Source organism: Xiphophorus hellerii, chromosome 21, assembly GCF_003331165.1.
Source record: "Xiphophorus hellerii strain 12219 chromosome 21, Xiphophorus_hellerii-4.1, whole genome shotgun sequence".
In the NCBI taxonomy this organism is placed as follows: domain Eukaryota; kingdom Metazoa; phylum Chordata; class Actinopteri; order Cyprinodontiformes; family Poeciliidae; genus Xiphophorus; species Xiphophorus hellerii.
Genome location: NC_045692.1, coordinates 5,749,037 through 5,772,931, shown reverse-complemented (window position 1 = coordinate 5,772,931; position 23,895 = coordinate 5,749,037). Strand labels below are relative to the sequence as shown.

Sequence of the window (23,895 nt, the reverse complement as noted above, 5' to 3'; positions counted from 1 at the left end):
CATTTCGAAATTACAAACAGTATCCCTTATTTTAGCGGAGGAAAATAACTTAAATCATAAGCTTAAAAAAAGTACTTGTTAAGAGTCAGCAGGAACACTTCAAGTTAGTAGTCACCTTCCTAAAATAATGGCCAAAGTAATTTTTTTTTTTATCATAAGTGATTTCTTCAAAAAAAAATAAAATCACTTTAGTAAACAATGTGCGGGTGGGGGGCTTTGCCAAAAAATATTAGGAAGGTGACAATGTGTTCCATGAATATGTACTATAGAACCTGATTCTTTATAAACAGCATCTCTTTTAACACAGACACCTGAATCAAACAGCATGAGTAAAAATCAAAAACTAAAAAAAAAAAAAAAAAAAAAGTCAAGCTGACATCAGGTTTCTGTCCTCTTACATAGTTAAGGTGAGCCTGCGTCCCCTAGGCACCAGCGCTCCAATTATCTATAAAAACAGGGATTTCCATTTAGTTCTGTGTGACTCATTGTCCAGTTCTCTCCTTCAGTTGCAGCGCCTGGCCCCAGAGACAAACTTTGGGAGTGTTTGTGGGAGGGTTAATGAATTTAAATCAGTGTTTGCTGCAAACACAGCTTCGAAATCCATTGCAGTGGCCTTGAGATCGGCAGCGTCAAGGTTAGAGTTAAGTCTTCACTGAGACAAAGCTTTTGATTAAGAAGGCAAACATCAGACACTTCAAGAATAGACCTAGAAACTAGCTAAACAGAAATGTGGACACAGCAAAAAGCCCATAGTTAGTATAACTAAGGACTAACGGAGTCAAATATGCTACCATCATCTAAACACATTAGATATTTAAAGTTGAACCAATAGTTTGGTCAGTTTTCATTTTGGACAGCAGATGACCTTCATTGACTTCTGCTTTACACATAGCAGCAGCGTTTCCATTACAAAAACTTTATCAATATTCCGCTGACGTCATAAAAATCGCAATTTCGCGTTTTTTTTTTTTTTTTAAATCACTGTTTCCATAAGTGAACCTATTGTCAGAACTCCAATTTGTGCAACTTTATGGTCAACAGAACCACAGTTGGTGTGTGGTTCAATTCCTGTTTATGTCATCAAGAACTCCATAGCAAACAATATTACATGTTAAAAACAAAGCAACTGTTTTGTACGTAGGCTTTCTAGCGACAGGCTAATTTGCAAGCCCAGTCATTGGTTGGACTTTGTTTAAAAGACACTAAAATTAAATTGAAAAAGATTGTCATCCACCTCTGACTGTTTTTAAATGTTCATGTCTGATATTTTGATCTTGTACCTGACCCGTTTCCTGAATCTTGACCAACATCTTTGCCGGCCCTCTGGTTTCTCTGGTTGTATCTCCGCCTGTGCCTCTGACCGTTGCTTTATGTATCTGGACATCTAATACAGCCGCAGGGATTATGGTTTTGTCCTGCTTCCTCGCCCTTCTCTGTTTCCGACCTGGGCTGTTTGCACAACCACTTATATAATTATTCGTTTTCTTATGGTAAAAAGAGATCGTAGTAGTGGTCATTACTTGTCTTTGCGTTGACCATATATTTGCGCAATTTGACATTTCAAAAACAAATTTGCTTAATGGAATCACGCCAATCTCGAAAAAACAAGTTTTTCGATGAAAGGTTTTGATGCCAAGATCACCATTCGCCATATTGAAATTGGTTCATTTAGCAAAACTGCAATAGAAACACTTTCTTTCCCAATTGGTCAAAAGCGGGATGTTGCCACAGGCGCAAACCACAAAGAAGACGATAACAGGAAGTGGTAGGAGTATGTTTTTTCATGACTTATTGCAAACAAACGTATTCATGTATGATTTTAATTGTGTTTCTTAGTTAATGGAAACACTAATTACAAAATTGTGTTCTTTTGACATTATCGGAAAATAGACAAAGTTTTATGCACATTTGTAATGGAAGCACAGCTAAGGTAGCATAGCTAGTGCTAGATTTCAGCTGGATAGCCCCTGACAGCTGTACACTCTCAACCAAACCCCTGTAGTTAACTGAAACCAAAATTAAGCAGTCCCATGGTTTGCCGATTTCCATTTCATAGCTCCAGGTGGAGTATGACATTTGAAAAAGAGTGCTGGCAAAGAAGGGTTGATAACGCATAAGAAGAGCCAAATGTGACAAATCTTATTTGCACACAGGCTGCTTCTTTTGGACCAAAATTTAAATAGTTTCTTTCACTCCCATGTACCCGTGTGCCTGCTAGACAAATACTTGTCATGCATGGGTCTACCCGCTCTGACTGCTCCCGCTTGCCGAAATAAATAGTATTTCCTCGGGAATAAGCCAACTCATCTGGGGGATTCAGGTTTGAGAGGGAATGGCAATTTGTGGCGATCATGCAACACTAATTTATAATGACACCCCTGGAAACGTCGCCTCGTTTGATTTGCAATGCTAACACGCCTCTGGACGGCGCTAACGCATCTCGGCGGCAGAATGCACAGGGGGGCCTAATTGCGCAGAGGTGGCCAGTAGCGACATGAGAGCCTGTAATTGGGGGACACGCTCGGTGTGTGTGAAGAGCCATTTGCATATCACTTCCACTGTCTCTGTGAGGAGGCGGAACGTTATTAACTGGAACGCTCGTGGTGTTCATGGTCGGCTCATCCTGAATTTATTTACTATGCCTTCAATTTGTGAGACTTTTGGTCTAAAATCGTGTTGTCAGTATCTCTATACAGCTCCATCTCTCTGAACTGGAATGGATCAAAATGTGGGGCTTTCCTCATGATTTTGTTCTTTCAGAAATTAGTCAAAGCAGAGAAATGTAGTCAGGTAAATATTAGATGTGTCTGGCGATGTTTAAAGTCGTAGAGTGACGTTTTAGGACGTTTGAAGATAGAAAAAAGGGGAGAATATTTAAAAAAAAAACTCAACCAAATTTTGAGGTTAATCTTACAAACTATTCAGAAAAAAAACCTCTAGAAATATTCTGGGTTTGAAAAGAAAATTTTCAACTTTTGGAATTCTAAAAAAAAATTCTAGAAAATTTTGAGATTGATCTAAAATTTCGGAGTTTTTTTTCTGCATTTTCTTTTACCTTTGGGGTGCAAAGATTTTCCTGTTTTTCTAGAAAATTTCTAAAACTTCCTGAGTTTTTTCTCGCAAAATTTTTGAAGCTCAAAAATGTTCTTATTTTTTCCACAAAACTTCTGAAATAAATCTCAAAAGTTTTCTTCTACAAATTTTCCACTTTTGGGGTGCAGAAATTTGATGTTTTTTCTAGAAACTTTCTGAACATAATCTCAAAATTTCAGATATTTTCTCACTAACTTTTGACGCTCAGAAATTTCCTTGTTTTTCTACGACATTTCTGAAATTCCCAACATTTTTGAGTTTTCTGCCAAAAATGTACTCCTCCTTTATCTTTTTTCCTAATGACTAATACGCCGTCGTAAGATCAAACAAAATCAGCTGGAAGGCCTTGGAAAAATGATGGACTCAAACGGAATGACTTTATTCTTGATTTGGCAAAAATTCCCCTTCACAGGTAACCCATGAAGTGAGACTCATGCTGTTTGGAAAAACAGTAAGTTGTTAAGAACCAAGTAGAAGGAGAACAAATTCAACCAGATGGTTACGTGATAATTTTGAAGGAGAAAAAAAAATGGGTGTGAGTGAGTTTGACTTTAGCAGCTCTACAGGAACCAAAAAGGAGCAGCCTCATTACTCAGCTTTTTAAAAAACCAGAAGACTAAACTTTCCCCACTTGGTTGGAGCGGTTCCCTCTTAGATCTTCTGGGGCTTGTTAGGTGAAACAATACACCTAGCAGCGGCGGAGTTGTCCAAAGCCTCCTCCCCTCCGAACAATGAGCCTGTTGTGCTTTCGCTCAATGGCGAGGAGCGGTCCTAGGAGACGGCGAAGGCAGCTGTGGTGGGATCCTGGGACAAGGGCTACGACTCGAGGAAGGCGGAGTGGTGCATTGGGTTTTTTTTTTCTCTTTTTTATTGGAGAGCAGTGTGAGGTTACAGAGTGTAGCAGGGACTTGTGTGTTGTGGGAACTCCTGATTCCCCCTCCTGCTCCATCCACCCTTCCTCCCCTCCGATCTTTTCTTGACTCCAGAAAAGGCCGAGGCGACAGGGCTGGCATTTGCAATGCAGATCGTGTTTGGAAGAAAGGAAAACAGGAGCCAGGAATCAATGGTCCGGTATCAATCCGCTGACTGCTAATGTCCTACACAATCTGATTTTTGACCCAGACAAACCCCCATTGTTGTTCTCTGGACCCCACCTATCTCCCTGCACTCCACTTGGCTGCCAAGTAATGCCACGTTAAGTGAGGAAAATCCACAATTCTGTGTTCCCCCTTAAGAGAGATGCTCCGAGTTGTCATTTAGAAATGTGTTCAGCTGGTTCGGGGCCGTGGCACAATGGGTAAAAAAAAATGTCCCCAAAAAACAAAGGAGTGGAGGAAGGGCAGGACGGATGAGCAGGGGGGAAACCAGCCAGTGTTTAAACATAGCGCTCACCCCTTGTGGTCATTGTCATAATATCCCAATTTGTGTCGCAAGTCTGGTTAAAGTGATACGGTGAATCAAAAAGAGGAAAAAGAGAACGTCAGGTTACAGCGGCCAGCCACAAGGAAGAGGACAACGATGGAAATTCCTGCTCATTATACCTGAGCAATACACAAGAAAACAACATAAAGACGAAACAGGAGCTTTACCAACAAAACACGTAAGGAAACTAAAAGAAATGTATACTTTTTTTATTGATAGTACTGACAAACTCCAGATGTCTCAGTAGCTGCGTTTCCATTACAAATGTGTGCATGCCTTCGTCTGTATTCTGCTAATGCCTAAAAAACAAAATTTTGCAATTGCAGTGTTTCTACTAATTAAGTAATGAAAGTAAAATCACACGTGAATAAGCTTTTTCATGCGACAAGTCATTAAAATCATGGCAGCAACTAATATAAACAATTACATGAGATATATTGAAAATGTATCCATGGCGCTAGCGCTTATATATCAGTCATCCGAGGAAACGTTAGCATCCTATTCAGGTGGAGCAACAAACCTGTTGTACTTGGGAGTGGCTAAGTATGCAGCATTTTGGAGAAAGTGTAGTCAGAGATTTTACAGAAGAATTATGGACTCAACACGTTGCAATGACACAAAACCTTTTATGAACGATGCGAGGGGAGCCAACTGCATGTTGTCCAAAAAAACAAACTACAAACCACAAAGACTACGTCCCGTCGTCGTCTTCATGGGTTTTCCCCAGCACTGACATCTGACTGTTGAACATATGGCTAGCTTGATGCTAAAAAGTCCTTCCATTTCCGTTCAAGGGAATTACATCTATTTCAATACAATGAGATTTTTTGAAATTGCCATGTTTCCAGTAAGCAAATTTATTTTCATAATTTCAATTTGCGCAATTTTAAGGTTAACGGAAATGCAGCTACCGTGCTTACAAAGAAGGTTTTATCTTTATGTAACGTCATTTTCCATAGATGGTTATGGAGAGCATCTTAACCATGTGTTTTGCACCCCTCTCTCTAACCCATCGTCCAAACCATTAAAAATTTTCAACATATGTTCATCTCAATTGTTTTGTGATGAAAAAATCTTAACTGCAAAGGGCATTTAACCATGATGTTTTTCTTTTTTTTTTTTTTTTTTAAATGTACCTCTCCGGCCATTCATAAGGAAAAAATGCATACAATTAGCAAACCTGCAACTCAACCTGGAAAACATCGCCGTTATTTCTAGCCATTAGTGATGTGGTTTGAAGCAGCAAACCGCTTCCAAGCCCTTGACCTCTGGGGTTTTCGGGGGCAGGAGCGCGGAGCAGAATACGAGCGAGGGAGCAAATTGGCCGAGATGCGATTCCCGAAGCCAAAAGTTCAGCATGTGCAGGGGCGGCTGGCCTCGAACTTTTCATTAGGCCGCGAGATAGAGATGGAGGGTCGTCCGGTGGCACCTCGGCTCTCATTTGGGGGTGAACGTCTGGGAAGAAGAAGAAGAAAAAAAAAAAAAGGGTCCACATGTGGATGGCGTGACCTCTCAACTCGCTCAGGGACCGACCGAAGGCCCCCAATCATAACATCGCCTCAAGGTAATGAGAGAACCGGGAGCATTTTGCTGTTGAGCTCTGGTTTTTGCTGTCCGCTGACCGTGCGGGTGACATTTTACTCACCGAAAACGGCTGCATGGTTTCAGGCAAACACTCATTTTTATTCCTTCTGTGTTCACAGGTAGGAAGAATAATAAAGAAAAAGGAAGGGAGTTGTTTCTCTCTCTAACCCGTAGCACATATGCATGATTTCCAATCAGGCTGCTCCTGAATAAAAATGCTTTTACGCTGGATTAGCCTCCACTCAGTGGTATTATTTGACAGCATGTCAGATTTTCCTGTCCGTGAGAAGGCTGTTCAGTCCTGGTGTTTATTTATGAGCAGCTTGCGGCCCGGTGTTTTTAATCATTTATGAAACTTCGACGGACTGCAAAAAAAGTCAACAAGGTGCCGGATCGTCGTCCCAGCCGAAAGAAGTGGGAGGAAAAAGAAAAAAAAAAATATATATATATATATATATATATATATATATATATATATATATATATATATATACGTATATTCTTGGAGAAGAGAAATAGAATGCAAACATTTGTGTGTGGGGGGAGTTAAGAGAATATGTACAAGGGGTTTACATGCAGATCCGACTGCTCGGGTTTTACTGTCATGATAGCGTGTTAGGGCCACTGTAGAGAGGGAAAACAAAAAAAAGTCGGAAATTCAAGAGGGAAAAAAACCCCACAAAAATTTCAAACTCTAAAAAATTCCAAAAGTCAAACATTTTCGACGTTTGAAACTCAGAAGTTTCCATGTTTATTCTAGAAATGTCCTGAGATTAATCTAAAATTGTTTCAAGAAAATATTTGACCTTTGTAACAGACAGAAAATTTACTCCACTGTCGCCCTAATACTCCGTCATATCCTTTACTTCCTGAATTTCCTTTATCTAACATTTTCAGTCATTGAGATAACCACATCAAATAATAACCTTTGCGTAACTAAGATGAGATTCTCAATCAGTTTTCAATCGCAAGGTTGAAAAGTTCAAGTAGAATTTGCTACGTTTACTGCTCAGCCTAAAGCGGTCAGATTTTCAAAGGAAACAAGGAATCGCTTGATTAACAGGAAATGATATGGTCTCTTTTTTTTTCTTCGTAAACTCATTTTCTTAACCTCTGTGTCTGGGACAATTGTCTTTAAGAAAATACAGGAAAAGAAACACTTAGCAGGTCACACACACACAGACGTATGTGTGTTTTAGCATTTTTCACCGTGTATGTCCCAGTTTTCAAAATGTACTATTTTATGAGGACACTGCTTCTTATAAGGCCAAAAGGAAAGAATAACAGCTGATGTGGGTGTGTTTAGTATTAAGGCATAAATTGAGTTTAGGTTAGTATTACAGTTAAGCACGTACTGGTGATGGTTAGGTTTAGGGTTAGGCTGTAGAAATGACTGAGAAATGAAGGGAAGTCGATGCAAAGTCCTTGTGAAGATGGAACAAGGTACTTTGTGTGTGTGTATTTTTGTGTGCGTGTGTCAGCACAACTCTCCAGAGTCAATTTAAGCAGTGTGAGATCATAAACCCAGTCAATTAGTCCCTATAAAGACACCGGCTCACACTTCATAAATCGTCTCAGGGTTTGGGCTGAGGTATAATTAAAGGGACTCAAACTGGTCCAGGCTGCTTATGCAGGCTTAAAACAGCATGGAAAAGCATTTAAGGATAATCCAGGTTTGGATAAGAGTAGACCGAAGTTTGCTTCCAGACGGTCTTTCCCATTCTAAAATAAAAGTTAACTTTTTTTTTTTAGATTCAACTTTCAAATAAGTATAAATAAAAGGTAACAAAGATAGATAAACTAAGTCCACCGTGTTGGAATAATGTTTGGACGCTCTTGATAAAGTTTCTTGAATATAGTTACAATGACGTGAGATCTAATGCCAAGAGATAATGTTAACCTCCACAGGAATATTTACGCATTGCTGCCATTTTACCCACCAATGTGTAAATTAGGGTTGATGGTTGTAAAAATTTAGTATTCCATCGTTCTTTTACAGAAGGAGTGGCTCTCAGACCACACACATGGAAACGCATTCAGTGAGAAAACCCACAACTCTTTTGGAAAACATCCCAGACAAACTGCATGTTGAATTTGCAGTTGATCTTTGTCTCATGTTAAAAACTGTTTGATAATTTGAAACATTTAACATTGAAATGAGTTCTGTGTCCTCTCTGGAGCTACCTAGCTTCCCTCCTTCTTAGCATACTTCCTATCTAGGGTCCATCCTTCCTAGCTTCTTTTTGTACTTCCTTTCTTCTTACCTATCTAAGGTCCTTCCTTCCTGGCTTCCTTCCTATCTATGGTCCTTTCTTCTTAGCTTCTTTTCTTACTTCCTCTCTTCCTAATTTCCTTCCTATCTAGGGCCCTTCCTTCCTAATTTATTTCCCTTGCTTCCTTTCTACCTAGCTTACTTCCTATCCAGGCTCCTTCCTTTTTTGCTTTCTTCCTTCCTAGATTCTATCACTCCTACAGACCCTCCTTCCTTCTCTGCTTCATTCCTACATTGCTTCCTTCCTACATAGCTTAGTTCCTCCTACCTATCTACTTTTCTTCCTTTCTTCCTTCCTATCTACATTCCTATCTATCTTCCTTATGGAACAAACTTAATAATATGCTCCAAATCCGAACATAACCGAAAAGTAGCAGTTGTAAAGAAATATATCCTTTAAATTTCATAGAGTCATCTTGATAATAGTTTAAGTTCCTTGATTTTCATCGAGTACTCGCAATAATACATCAACTCGTAATACTTAAATTTGCACTCTCATAAGTACACACTTCAGTATGCGTGTGAACATGCACAGATATGTGCTGCTCTGCATTGGGCTCTGCTTCAGCATGACTTGGTCAAGGACAAAGCTCTTCGGCCTCATTTCTGCTCCAGATGACAGGACTTGACAGATGTTGAGGCACAGCTGCATTACTAAAGTGCCTCCGAATTGTTGGGAAATGTCTTTGCTGTCGCCATGCCAGCATCCAGTTAAAAAGCCTAAGGAAAACATCCCCGCATACAGAAGATGGGACATCTGTGTTACTGAAGGGCAATACACAAGACACCCGCAGCTCTTGGAGTAGACACTAGGTCTTAGCAGTAGCCAGTCCAAAAGGTTAGCCAATTTGCCTTACAGCGAATGGAGCCGAGCGACTCGTCCTGTATTGTCATCCAAATGCTGGCTATTCACCAAATCCTGATTCTCTCTCTAAACGAAGTCGGAGCTTCAATTAGCAGGTTTGTGAATGGCTGACAGAAACAAATGTGGAACAGTATATTACTGTACATTAAAGGCCTTTTTAAGACCCTCGATGCCCACCTACGTCACCGAAACAAAAGCGTGATGAACCGGGACACATAGCAGCCATTTACATCTCAACAGCTTCCCAAAATGAGCGTGCACGGCAGCATGAAAACATCAGTTCAGAGTAAACGCCTTGATCTTCCTGAGACAATAAGCGCACAACAGGAGGAAAAGATGGATTGAGGAGCAGAGGGTCACCACTGTTTGTGCGATAGCTCTCTGTGTTTACAGAGAAGGGATCTATTTTTTTATTTTTTTTACGATGCCATCTGCACCAAAGGCAAGAAAGCCCCATATTGTGTGTACATGGAAAGCTTGTGTGAATAATTACTGTGTTAAGGGGTGAATGACAATGCCATGTGAACTTCCCACATTTTTTATTTTTTTTTTTAGTTCGGATTTTCACACCAACCAAAACAAGAATGCACTGGGTTGAGACAAAACACTGAACTCAACCACAAACTTCAATCTAATATCCAAACCCAAATATTAGCATTCAACATTAGCATCTAAAGATGCTAAAGTCTCCTTAAGAGGCCATCATTTTTAGGATGCTAGCATCCTAAAAATGGCGATGTTAGCATCTCCATCTTTAGACGTTAGCATCTAACAACGAACAAAATCTTTAGATGCTAACATCTAAAGATGTTGATGCTAATATTGGGTTTAGCTCATTTTAGATTTAGCATCTTCAGAAGCTACATTAAATTAGCATCTTTTTAAAGATGCTACTTTTTAAATTAGAATCAGGAGATGCTAATTTTGGATTTCTTCTTAGCAAACTAATTCAAGGTCAGTCAGATTGGACAGAGTAACTGTGAACCTCAGTCCACAATACTACCCACATTATGACGCAGCCAATTTTATCTGTCACTGTGTAGAATGATTGATTTTGGTTTCTTCTATCCCAAGTTCTTTCTTCTACGTGTTTGTTGTGTCTCCTACATAGCTTTTAATGACTAGGAAACCCATAGCAAAATTATAGGGACTGAGTGGCTTTATGATTCACTGTACAGTATGTGCCATTTTGAGCAACCTGACCAATTGCTTTTATGCATTTGGCCTAAAAATGAGGTGTCCGATTTGAATTATTTTAGTCAAGAGATGGAGCCTAGAGAGTTGAAACTTATGATCGTGCACATGCTATATTTGTACATAAGGTGCAAATGTGCTTTCTGGCAAATACAAATAACTAATTGGCTGCATCCATATTCTTAGAGAGGTTATCAGTTCAGAACGTGCGACAGTCTCTAGATATGAACGCCAACGTATTTTTTTTTCTTTAGATCTTCATTCAGTAGCAGTTAAGCATTCAATACAACAAACTGGAAATAATTTTAAAAAATAGCCTTGAGAGACAGCATTCTCACGCATGTGCTCTACCGACTGAAATCTTACAACCGCATCTCTTCCCTGTCCCAAATTTTGCTGCCGCACACTTTTTATCTGCTTGCAAACTCATGCATTCCCATTGTGCCCGCACCGCATCCTGCTCACCTCACAACAACTGTCATCCCTGCCGCTAAATCACGTCAATTTGTGTTGCCGTGGCTGCACAGTTGTGGTTGTTGTTGTTGTTGTTTTTGCTGTTTGTGGGCATGCCCAGAGGAGGAGTTCTCTTGAGCGGTTTACGAAGAGGGTTCCTCCTTTTTTTTTTTCCCACAGACTCGATGCAGGCAGCTCATTAGCCACCTTTCCCCTCATCCTACCCAAACAGCCTGGTTTGCATAGTGAGGCAAATGGAAAGCGAAGGTGTTCTAGGCAGAAAAGACGGAGCCCGGAACTCCCACTTACCTCCTGATTGGCATTTTTCTGTCAGAGCCTTTTTCGTGTAGGTAGAGGCATAAACATCCACTAACCATACCCCTCCCAAAACATTCCTGTCTGTCTACAACACTTAGGCTGAAGATTCACCTAGAAGGCTCTTGCTTTTACTTTGCAGACAGTGTTTTGCAGGCTGTGTTATTAAAGTGGTATCTACATAAAGTAAGGCTGCAAAAACAAATACGATTAGATACCTGTTTGCATTTCAATGATGCAGGAAGACATGCTGATTCAGATGAATGGTGCTTCAACATCAGCTTCTTTAGCAGCTGATAGAGAGGGAAACTCAATTTGATCAACCAGCTGAAGCAAGGCTGCCATGAAGTTTTTTTGGACATGTCCAAAAATTCAGCACTGTGTTTAGGACACAATATGACGGCATATGAGTTACTGCTACGGAATACACGCAGATGCTAATCAAACATTCTACCAATATAACGGTGAAGCAGATGAATTGGTCTGAACCAATCTTCATTGGCTCAAACCAATGAAGATTTACACGACGGGTGATATTTAGTGCTTGGAGTGGCTCCAACCAACAGCAGTTTGACCCACATTCTGCTTAATTTAGTCAAACATTGTTTTGTTTGATTAGTAACGGAGTCAAAGATTCATCCCAAGATGGTTAGTCAAGTGTGGAAAAAACAAACTGTAAAATTAGACAGCGGCTGCGTTTCCATTACAAATGTACTTAAGACTTTGTCGATATTCCATTAATGTTCAAGAATAATCCATTTTCAATTGCAGTGTTTCTAATTTAAATCATACGTGAAGAAGTTTGTTCACGTTATAAGTCATTGAAAAACATGGCACGACATCACCCGGCAACCATTTCCTGTGGTCGTCGTCTTTGTGGCTTGCGCCAACAGTATCATCTGGTTTTGGATCATGTGACTCGTGTAATGCAAAATAAGTGTTTCCATTGCAGTTTTTTACTTTAAAAAAAAGTTTTGGTGCTACAATGAGGCGGTTTTACAGCTGTACCAAAACTGGTGTACGGCAAAACCAGAGATTTGTTGTATTGTTGAATGAATAATTTTAAGGTCAATGGAAAGGCAGTTTATGACATGCCTTCCTTCTTGTCTTAAAGCCAGTAGAAGTTCAAATGTAACCTGTCTTTCAGGAAACAATGAATATTTAATGGTAAACGTATGATACGTTCTGTGCTGTTCTTTGTAAATTTTTCGTTACGTGAGAAAGGGAGATGGTATATGTTTGGCAATACAAATTGAGAAAATACATTTATTATGTAACCTTCTACATTCTGTGAATGTCTGTGAGGTAATATGTCATAATTATTTCCAAGCACAGATTAATATTCAGTGTGAAGCTGCAATGTGTCTTGTGTGAGGCATTTGACCTCCAAAAGCATATTTTTGAGTTGCTTGGAGACCGTTTCGACAAGTGCTGATGTTGGGTGGGTGGCAGAGGCTTAGCAAATTAGCAGTAGTCTCCATTAGAGGTAGTCTCCGTCATTATAGGCAGAGTAAGTTCACTGCGGCTTTCTGACATAAGAGGAAATAAGCTGACATGGTCTCCAGGGCCTCCCTCAACTCTCGGTTGGCAAACGATGGAGGTGATGGAATTTCAGGTCTGGAAAAAGCCATAACTCTGGTGCTGCTGTGAATGTATGCACCTCTTAAAGGCTTGGCAGCGCTTACAAAAGTAAACACGATCAGTTTAACTACTTTGTCAAATTTTCCTGAGGCTGTCCGAGACTTCTTAATGCCCTGCGTAAATTACAGTCCGTATTTTAAATGTCTTTTTTTTTCCCTGGCCCTCCCAGCTAGTAATGGTGAGTCTGTTAATCATTTCTGTTTGTGTAAGCACAATTTAGCACCACTGGATTTATTAGCATGTATCATTTGGATTTAGAAGACTTTTTTTTTTAAGAATTGCTTTCCAATCAGTCCTTCATGTGAGCCTTAATGTCACGTTTTAAGCAACACAAGTGAAAGCTGGAAAAATCTAACTAAATCTGTCTGAAAAGGGACAGTATCATGTAAAATCTACTTTTTTGAGCTTTACATCATGTCATGATGATGTATACCTGTTTCTGTTGCCTTGATTCTTTTATGCATGTTTGAGAAATATTTTCATCTCCCATAGCAACCATTCAGCTGTGCAAAAATCCTAGGTGGACCTAGCTCCACTTTTGAGGACGAAGCTCCTCCTCAGAGCCGCAATTTCCAAGTTTCTGAGCTTCCACTTTACAGAGGAGGAGTCCCACACAACGTCCCCATTCAGCTCCTTCAGACTAGCCAGCAACAAATATCAAACACCTGGTGGAACTGCGCATCTGCTGAGCTCATTATATGAGCTGCTTCTCAATGCCACACTGGTCAAAACGTTGTTAGGGTTAATAGAGGAGCCATGTTGTGATGACTTCCTGAAGGTGGAGTTTCAGAAAGAGCAGGAGTTTCTTAAATAGACAGACGCCCAATTTTAAGGCGCTAAATTAAGAAGTCAAATTTCTTTTGAGTCATATTTGATATATGTAACAATTTTATAACAACTGAAGGTAACACAGTTACTTGTGCTATAAAATGTCACTATGTGCCCTGGAAATTACATAATACTGCCCCTTTAATTCTCATAATTCTTGCAGATTATTGATGTTGTGTTGCTGCAACACCCCCAGGCAACCCCAGAAACATCTTTTAATCTGCTCTGGGTGCATGTAAACAGTCATTAAGACAGTGGGGAGCCCTATTCATGCCTTTCAGCTGCTTGATAGATGCAGGACGCTTTGCCAATGTCTACACAAGCTGTTCTCCAGCATAACGGCATCAACACTTTTACAGAAAAAAAGAAGTGAAAAACTTACTGCGCACCTTTTTCGACTGATGCGCACACACAGCACAACAAACATCTACTGAGGATGTGTATGAGGCGAGAGGATCCACTCGGGCTGAAGATAATGTTGTTTTATTCTTCTTCTCTGGAGTTTCTATGGCGGATGTGCTAGCGCTGTAAAAGCGAAAGGGATGCATTGGGGGCTTGTTAATTAGCAGAGTGGTTTTGAAAGGCCTCGCATCCCGCCTTGGCTGGCAGGTTGGCAGCACCTGATTAGTGGGGAATAGCGAAGCGCTGGAACGACACTCTAGTTCCCCAAAATAAAGACAAGAAAAACTCTCCATCTCTCTCTCTCTCTCTGAGGCACACACACACACACACATATATTCAGAGGGCCCATATGCTGACCTCATTTTTTTTTTTTTCCTCCCGTCTTCACCTGACAAATTGCATTCTTTCTCGTGTAAAAAGCACATACCCTGCAGAGGGAATCCGTGTCTAAAGCTGCCTTTTGAACCGGAAAATGCTGAGGAGATCGTTAGACGCGTCACATTGTTTTCTGACACGCAACATACTCAGTTTAAAACCGAGTCAATTACGACGCTTTGCTGAACTCTTCGTACCACTTGAACCTTTCCACATCCCGTCACGTCACAAGCCCAAACATTACGCGATTTTATGTGACGGGCAGACAGAAAGAAGCGCTTCGTCACGGGGCAAAAAGGACGTTATTCATTTTCTTTGTTTACAAGTGAAACTGGAAAGGGTTTGATTTGATTCCTCCTGATTTATTACTTCCTGAAAGCACTTTTTGCTGCAGCTGTTTTAGAGAATACACAGACAGAATAGAGATGCAGACTCTAACCAATGACAAACATCTAGGAAGTTTTCTTCCAGGTTTGCCTTCAATTTAACTTGATCCATCTTCCATAACTAGTCCCTGTAGCTGCTGAAAAAAAGCTTCTCCACAACATAACGCTGATGCTCCCATGTTTTATTGTTAGAAATGTGATTTTAGGATAATGTGCATTGTCATTGTTCCATGTAGGAGAGTGTTTCCTACAACCAATAGTCCGGCAGACTCTGACCAAAATTGTTGCATTTGTTACATATTCAGCTGGCACTGTTCACTTTCACGCTGTACTGTGTCAAGCGAACCAAACTAATTGAAAAACCACTTTCGCATGTGTTGGCGCTACACCAAGAAATAGTGAAGGAAACAACACACAAACCTTTGAAGATAGTCAAAAATGGAGTGGTGTCAGATTTTAGCGGTTGCAGGATTACTCTTTTGTCTTTGGATAATGTACCAAACAAATGCAGCTCAATAATGGGAAGAATTTCCCTTGCTAGCGCTAGACAAGCACGTACGTTTCGGTTGTATTTACCCAGAATACCCTGCGCGTTAGTCCACTTCCTGCTTCTTTTTTTTTTAGGGTTCACTTGGCGTTCACATGCATTTGAACCGCATGAAAGTCCGGTTTGATCCACTTAAAATCTTTGATCTCGATTAGAGTTCGCTTTATCGGTCCATGTCAAGAGCTCGATTGCGCGTTCACACCTCCGGCAAACGCATTGGACTTTATGAATTTGTTGTTTTACTTGAATTCTACAAAATATATGTAATTTCCGTCATGGAAAAGTTTGTAATTTTTTTTTTTTTATCAAAGTCTCACTTTTTCACCTCCCAAACAGGGGTGTGTGCCGTGTTGAGGGCGACTATAAGTTCAGCAAGTTACAGACCAGTATGGATAAAAATAAAAATTTGGTCACTGTGATCGCTCCTGGCACTTTTCCACACCCCGTTCTACATATGTATTATTCTTAAATCACTGCTTTAGCATATGTCAGTGAAACAGACATATGCATGTCACCAGACAGCCAAAATGCCAGGTTGTATAAATGATGCTCGCGGAGCCGGGTGAACCCTTCAATCTCTGAATGACAGCGTTTCAGCGAAGGATAAAATTATAGCTTTGGTGGAAGATGCACATTACCGTCTCGGTGGATGCACTTGGAGAGGGAAGTCGTGAATAAGTTTAGGTTGCCTTGCACACACACACCTCCCAAAAACCACAACAACGCATCCTGCAGCCCTGTGTAGTAAAACCGGCTCCATCTATCAGGAGATATGTATGAAAAAGAAAACTGCGGAAAGCTTTTGCACCGTCATGTTCTAAATTTATAAATAATTCAAGGTGCTTGAAGTTTGCAGTGTGATAAGCAGTTTGTGTTGCTGGTGCAGACTATATGACCTCCCACAGGAGTATGTGATTCAGACTATTTGTGTTTTTAGGCCTTTTTATTCGCCTTGTTGCCCTCAATGTCAAGACCACCGTGGAAAGTTTCTCCTCAGGGGAAATATCACCAATCAGTGCCTCATTTCTTTAGGTCAGGCAAAACTACAGAAACCTAAAGCGTTGTGGACTTTCCGTTTCTGGTTCTCATTATGTGTTAAAACTAAGGCAGTTAATCGATTAACAGAAATGAATTAATCGCAAATACGTTAAAATACTAATAGCGATTGATTGCGGTAAATCACTTTTCAAAGAAACCTGATAATAAAGGCTTATTCCGTCTTAAATTAAGTCACAAATATGACAAGCATAGTATTAATTAGTGTGAGCTATAGTTTTGAACCTTTCACAACATTTCTGTTTTGCTTTGGAACCAGATTTCAGCAGCAAGGCGGTCCAAGATGCTTTACATAATTTAAAAAAAAAAAAGATCTGTGCCTTCTCCCTGAATCACATCCCTCGTGTCCTGCCTCCTCAACAATATTTACAGGCCAACATTTTTTTTTAGCAATAGCCTCTGTTGGTAAGTGATGAAATGCTTCGGTAGTGATTAAATTCACCTAGCTTGACTGAGCGAAGGGGGCTCTTTTCAAATTAACTGTTGCATTAATTTTTTTTAGTGCGTCAAATAAAAAAAAAAGCATTAATTTCAACAGCCCTAGCTAAGACATCTGTTCAGAGATTTTATATGAAACAAGCTAATATGACAATTCTGTGTTAGCTTCAAAACAAGCTAGCACATGCTCATTTTTTAACAAATGAATGTTGAAGGTTCCACACATTAAACCGGCCAGGAATTGTTGGTTGGTTGGTCAATAAACTACGTGTGAATGCAAATCTCAAAGGCTCATATTAGTTTCTGATGATATATCTAGCTTGTTGGGTTGTTTAGAGGAGTTGCTGACAAAGCTGGTTAATGTGATAGCCAGTGACAGGCAAACAGAAAAAGTAAAGATCATGCAGGGAAAAAAAGTTACATTTGCCTGGATCCAGCAACTTGCCTTGTGCACGATATATCATATTCCCAAAACAACATGTTGAGAAAAAGATCTTTCACATGAAAACACCCCCGAAAGCCAGGTGTGCAAAACACAAAAGCAGGATTGTTTGTTTTACCTAATCGATTCAAGCAGTTAGCAGTGGAACACGATGTGCACCATTGTTTTGGTGGAAGCTGAATAACTGATCTGGAATATCTTTATTAAGCCACAAGCGCTTAAAAACATTTGATGAAGCTACAGTTCGGTGGGGAAGCCTAAAAACACATCAAAACTGAATCTTCTACAGTCAGCTGCTCTTGTTTGTTTTTTTTCCCAAACCAACATTTTTTCTCGTCTTTAGTTTTCTTTTTTAAATAGTCCGGTTTTGGAATTCCTGTAAATGTACCAAAATTCCATTGACCATATAATTGTGCAAATTGGAATTAGAAAAAAAAAATTTAATGGAAAAACGAAAATTAAAAAAAACAAAAAAACAAAACTGATATGGCTGAAAACTTGCATCATTGTTGCACAAAAACCTTTTAGAGAAAAACTGCTTTGAAAACACTTTTCATGTGTGATTTTAATTGCGTTTCTTATTTATTGGAAAACATTAGCCGAATGTACATAATACGTCTTTTTTCATTTTCATCTGGAAGAAGTTCCCGAAGATGTTTAAACCAGTGCAACAAACAAATGAAGCTTATGTTTTCGTCACTGTTTTCGCTCAGTACCCTCTTTTAGACCATTGTCCCTAATTCAGCCAAGGTGGCGTATAAACATCACAAGTGCCTGTTGATGCATATTCTACACATACCAAGCATGTTATTGGAAGCACCTTTCTGCTAACTAATGGTTAGAGTTTTGCCCAAATGTATCTAATTTGGCTAAATGCCTTACCGAATCTATTCAACAGCAAATATACAAATACTTTGGTTTTTGTAAAGTCGTAAATTAATTCAGGCAGTAATAAGTTGACTTTTACAACGCAAGTTTGAAGGTAATTGGAAACAGAGTGAATACAAAGTGAGACATATGTAAGAAGAAAAAAAAAACATTAAAACAAACATGCATCAGTATTTTTTTACATATACAAATTAGACTGCTCCATTATCTTTCTTTAAAATATATTTGCCCCTTTTAAATGTACACACCAAAAGCTTCAAGTCTCCATGTGGAAAAGTGTCGAAAAATCTGCTTTTCCTCACGCATGGTAGAAATTAACAGCAGAAAATCTACTTAGTAAAACCTGCATGTTAGGTTTGACTGTGCCCTTCAGCAGGAGGAGACGTCTCACCTGCTTACTCAGGTGGTTGCTTGAGCAAAATAGTATCCCAGCTTCCTCCGTGGGTTTATTGCATTTTTTATCAACGTTAAGAGGAATGTCTTTTAATTTGCTCTGCTGTGGGGAGATGCAATTATTTCTAACGCCTTAAAACTAACCAGGTCTTTCAGTGTGATTTATAAGAGCAAGTAGGCAAGGCAAACAGCAACAATTCACACCTTGCAATAAAATCCACCATGAGCAATCAGGTTACAGTTTCCAGCTTTACACATTAATAAAGACCTGGGCATATTGGAGTAGGGTTTCAGCTGAGCCACAAAGAGTTATGATATAATTTCTGCAACATCTCAGACACGGTCAGTCACTTGAACTCCATTATTATTTGGACATTAGCAAGCAATCTTGAAGATGTTTTTTCAGAAAAATAAAACACCTTTTAAAGTTTAGATCAACTGTCAAGTTTTTCCTTGTCCGAAGCCCTTTTCTTAGTTTTGATTTTATTCCTAAATCACAATCAATATTCCATGTAAGCCTTGATAAGGCTGATTTTGAAAGAAAGACAACATCTGCGTTTCCACTACAAATGTTCGCAAATATTTGTCCACTTTTTGTGAAGTGTGCGATGCTGTGAGCTTCACGTTGTCTGACAAAAACCACTTCCTGTCGTCTTCTTTGTCGTTTTCGCCAGTAGCAACATCCTGCTGTTGATCACGTGACTCGTGTGGTTTTGAAAAAAGTGTTTCTGTTGCAGTTTATAAAACACATTTATGTCGATACGGCTGAAAAACCACCTCAACCTAGCACAATAAAAATTTACCGAAACTTTTGAGACCGCCGTGTTTCCATTAAGCGAATATATTTTTGTAATTTCAATTTGCGCAATTCTATGATTGACGGAAACAATCACAGCTACTGAAACATCAGCTGTGAATACGTAGCTTTATGTTCAACCACCTTTAATGTTGCACAGATTTTCCAGTAGCTATACACCTTATCTGTCGATAAAGAAGCACAATACATGCAATATTACCACTTTTTCAGTTAATAATTGGAATTGGAAGCATCTTGGGGCAGGGTGAAAAAGGAACGAAGCAGCCAGGCCAGATGGGGGAATCTATATCTGGAGTGGCACAGGTTACTAGAACCTCCCTTTGCCGGTCACCGGTTCAAGAACCGGACATCTGTCACAGTCCCCTGACGGCAGAGCCGACCGCTGTCAGAGCTGCAATGAAATATGCATGAAACAAGAATGTAAAGCTGCGGTGCGCCCGCTTGCTAATCAATGTTTCGATCCAGCAGCGCCGAGCATTTACTCAACATTATGTTTTCATGCTGTCAATCTGATGCATTCTGGACCCTCGACGCAGTCGTGCGGCATCAGAACGAGGTAAAGTTTAAATTGTGTCGAAAATTCAAGGTGGTCCAACAAGCCTCCGGCAACATGCCCTCCTCACAGGCATGAACACAAAACTGTAGCTTTCTGAGCAACCACCAGCATTTCTTGGGGGGGAAAACAAACAAAAAAAAACAATAGAGACCATATTTGTGGTACAAAAGCAGTGGACCGCTAAGCTTATATTCCTAATTACCTTACAAAAAGCGGGTGCTCTGCATGGTGAGCCAGAGCTAAGTGACCTGAGCAGGAGTAAGCAGTTAGCAGCCAAGGGCAAAGCCGGCTAATGTAAACCAAATCCTGTACCTGGGGAGCGCAGGCTATTCAGGCTAATCCGCAAGCCTGGAGGCTGCCGCTTTAATAGGGACACTGTGGAGCTCGTCATTGTCCTCTCCACTCAAGAAGCCCGAATGCAACACGCTGGCCACACCGAGTCGCAAAACGCCCATTCACCCGGCGCTTCCTAATTATCCGTCACACGAACTGGTCACAGCTTAAAATGAGGACAAAAAATGTAAAAAGGAAAATATTGCACACTTTTAGCTGGCAAACTTTTGTCACTTTTCGGTTTGCCAAAAGTTGACGATGTGTTACTTTAAAAAAAAAAAAAAAAAGGCAACAAAACTCGTAACCCACAAACGGAAACAAAGTGCGTCTCAGGTGCGGGCTTGTAGAACGGCGGCGGATGCTTCGAATCGAGGTAAAGTGCAGAGCGCGACGCAAAAGGAAATATAAATAGACTGAAGGGAATGCTGCTGGATATTTACTGGATGTATTATCAAACGCGCCTTTCTCTACAGGCCTGTCATTTGGCGCCAGCCACAAAGAGAGCGCCAGGAACTGTCAGCAGCAACCTTTTACATATCTACCCAGCTGATGCGTCTCATTGGTCTCAGTGTGTTTTACCAGACGTGTTTTTATTAAAATTTCACTTCCCTTTTTTCTATTATATGCTTCCCTGTAAGCTAGTCCTCTACACATACAGTGCCTTGCAGAAATACTTATTCCTCTCAAACTTTGTCACTTAATCCAAAACTGCAATATTGCACAAATTGAAAAGGATACCTGGTTTCAAAAAGTTTTTAACAAGTTAAATTGTGGAGTTTGTATGCATTTAGTCCAGTCTAATCTGACGCTCCTTACTAAAATCTACCACAAAAAGTGCTTTTTTCCCCATTTTACTTTGGGATTGGATGGAAAATAGAGGTGCAAATCCATAATATTGATAATATCAATGCCAAGTCATTATTATATTAAACCTAGTGGAGTAAAATCATTACTTTAGTTTAAGATTGCCTTTTAAAATTTTACTTTGTTTTTCTGTTGTAGTATAATTTTTGCTTTAATTTTCTCCTTTGCTTTAATTTTGTTTTGGTTATTTGGGAAAGAGGGGAACACAAATTTGTTTTTTGTTCTATTATTTCTGTTCATCAAAGTGCCTTTTGAACACCACAAATTCCTGTTGATGCATATTCTACACATACCAAGCAATTGTACTTCAGTCACTGATCCCATCTAGTGGTTGGGATTTTACCCAAAGGTACCAGATTTTCCTAAATGCCATACTGTACACCAAAATTCATGTATGATGTAGGGGCCGTATTCAAAGTTAGAATTTCTTCTAAGGTTTTAACAAAATAATTCAAAGGAAAAAACACAAAAAAACACCTAAATGTCAGTAGTTGGACACATCAAAATTAGATAAAAAGTATCAGTATCGGCATTGACAAATACAAATACAATGAAAGTTTGTGACTCGATCGTGAGAGCTACACCTTCAGTTTCACCTCACTTTTTAAATTTACACATACACTTTTATTCATATATACGTTATAAATAACTACTTATTTATTTATTTATTAGTTTTCTTAATCTGGGACCTGATGCTGAATTTCATACCACAAACAAACCTGGTATGAGAATAAAAAATTCTTGACTTCTCGAGTCCTTCAAACTGTTTGAACATTTGTATCCGTCCTGTATGTGTTTACGAATATGTCCATTTGTACATTTCTGCAAAAGGACAGCAGAGAAGTGTGCTACACACACATTTACCCCTGCTGCCATGGGAGCCTGGAGTACGCCAGGGGCTGCTGAGGTTACACGGCAGGGGAGAGAGCTTGTGAAGAGCTGCCTGAGTAAAAGCCGCTGATTATCCGTGCCAATAATTCAGACCTCCTTGACCTTGGTGCTCAATCTATACACCCCAGTCCCAAGTGGCATAGCGGAGGCAAGACTGCCTGTTTACAGGCCGATACAACACTAGTGTTTTTGGTTTGTTTTCCTCTTCACATTTTTGCCCTTGTCCTACATCTGGCTGCCACTTTTGGCCCAGACATCATTCCATAACACTTGGAAAAAGAAATGGCTGTTTGAAAATCTTTTTTCCTGCTCATTTTCAATTAACACTTTGACAGTCTTTGATGTAGTTTTTCTGGACTTTTTATGAAGTCCATTGGAAACACTTGTCTTTCAAATTAGCATTCCCTGTAGATAATAGCTGTCTTCAGAACTAATGTCAGCATACAGTAATCACAGTTGTTCTGTGGAAACCACAAACATGCAGAACAAGGCTCTATGTTAGATGAAAACAGCGTTTTACCTTTTGCCATTCGTGCAGAATGCTGTGCGTGGCAGAAAGCGAACCCTTGCACATCACCTAGAAAACACCGTGCTTATTGTGAAGAACAACAATGAGCTTATGCAAAGTAGCACATCATTTTTTTGTGAGGGAGGAAAATGATGTACAACTTTCAAAATATTCCACAAATATGAGTTTGGAAGATTAACATGTTTTTATTTAAGCTCAACTTTAAACCATGGCGGTAGCAGTTGATGAGAAAATGAATGGGGAAAAATAACCAAACTTGAGATTTGAGGCGAGGTCTGCCATTCAGCAGGACAATGGCCATAAACACACTACGCATATTTCCTAAAACAAGAAGGTTTTAGGAAATATGTGCCACCTGTCCATACGGAAACTGCATTTTAGGGAAACAAAGTGTTTTGTTTTTTTTAACAGGTTCCAAAGTGAAAATTTCTACTTCCTGAAAACACAACTTTTAACCTGACCTATAACTCCAAACTCATCATACATAACAAAAACAATGGCGGATTGCATGCTATAATCCAACCTGATGCGGAGCCGAAGCTCAACTTTGTCGTCACTCTACGCAAAAGACTTCATTGCGCTTTGTTTTTTGGCATTCTTGTTTTCTTGTTATATTTACCATGAACCGCATGTGGAGATGCAAATGTTCCATACTGCATGTTTAGCGTTACTTCCAGGTATGGGGCAGTACAGTTAACATTTAGTGTTTCTTTTTGGATAAAAGCACTTATGAAAACCATGCTGTGCGTGGACAGTGCCTCAGACTTCCTGAATATAAATGCATGTCACAGTAATTTTGAAAACAACGTATGATTTTCCTTCCACTATAAAAAAGCAAACTCTGGTCCACATAAGAAAAGCTAGGCCTCGGTTCGGTGGAAGTGAACTCTGGTGCGGTTCGAACGTATATGAGAATGCCAAGCGAACCGGAAACCGCACCAAAACCGGGACGCGGACTACAGCGCGGGGCATTCTGGGTAAATGCAACCAAAACAAATGCACGAGTCTAGCGCTAGCAGGAGAAATGCCTTGTGGTCTTTTACAAACAACAACAAAAAAATCCCACAACCTCTAAAATCTGATGCTACTCCATTTTTGTTTACATTTTGTGACGCAGAAAGTTGTGCTCAGTGTCTTCTTCAGAGGTTTTTAGTTCATCCCCATCAATGGTTCTTGGCGCAGCGCCACCACAGGTGAGGGGGAGAACAGCTTTTTCAAAGGATTTGGTTCGTTTGACACAGTAAAGTGTGAACATGAACCGCAGCAGATGAAAATGTAGCAAATGTTATAATTTTGGTCCCCAATCGAACA

At 39.8% G+C, this 23,895-nt stretch overlaps 1 long non-coding RNA gene across 1 annotated transcript; it reads left to right on the top strand.

The window, feature by feature from the left end:
- Nucleotides 1-1,802: 1,802 nt before the first annotated feature.
- LOC116711597 (uncharacterized) lies at nt 1,803-18,789 on the top strand. The gene is made up of 3 exons (XR_004337279.1): nt 1,803-1,895; nt 17,110-17,114; nt 18,778-18,789. It is a non-coding gene; the product is annotated as an uncharacterized LOC116711597 (long non-coding RNA).
- Nucleotides 18,790-23,895: the final 5,106 nt, after the last annotated feature.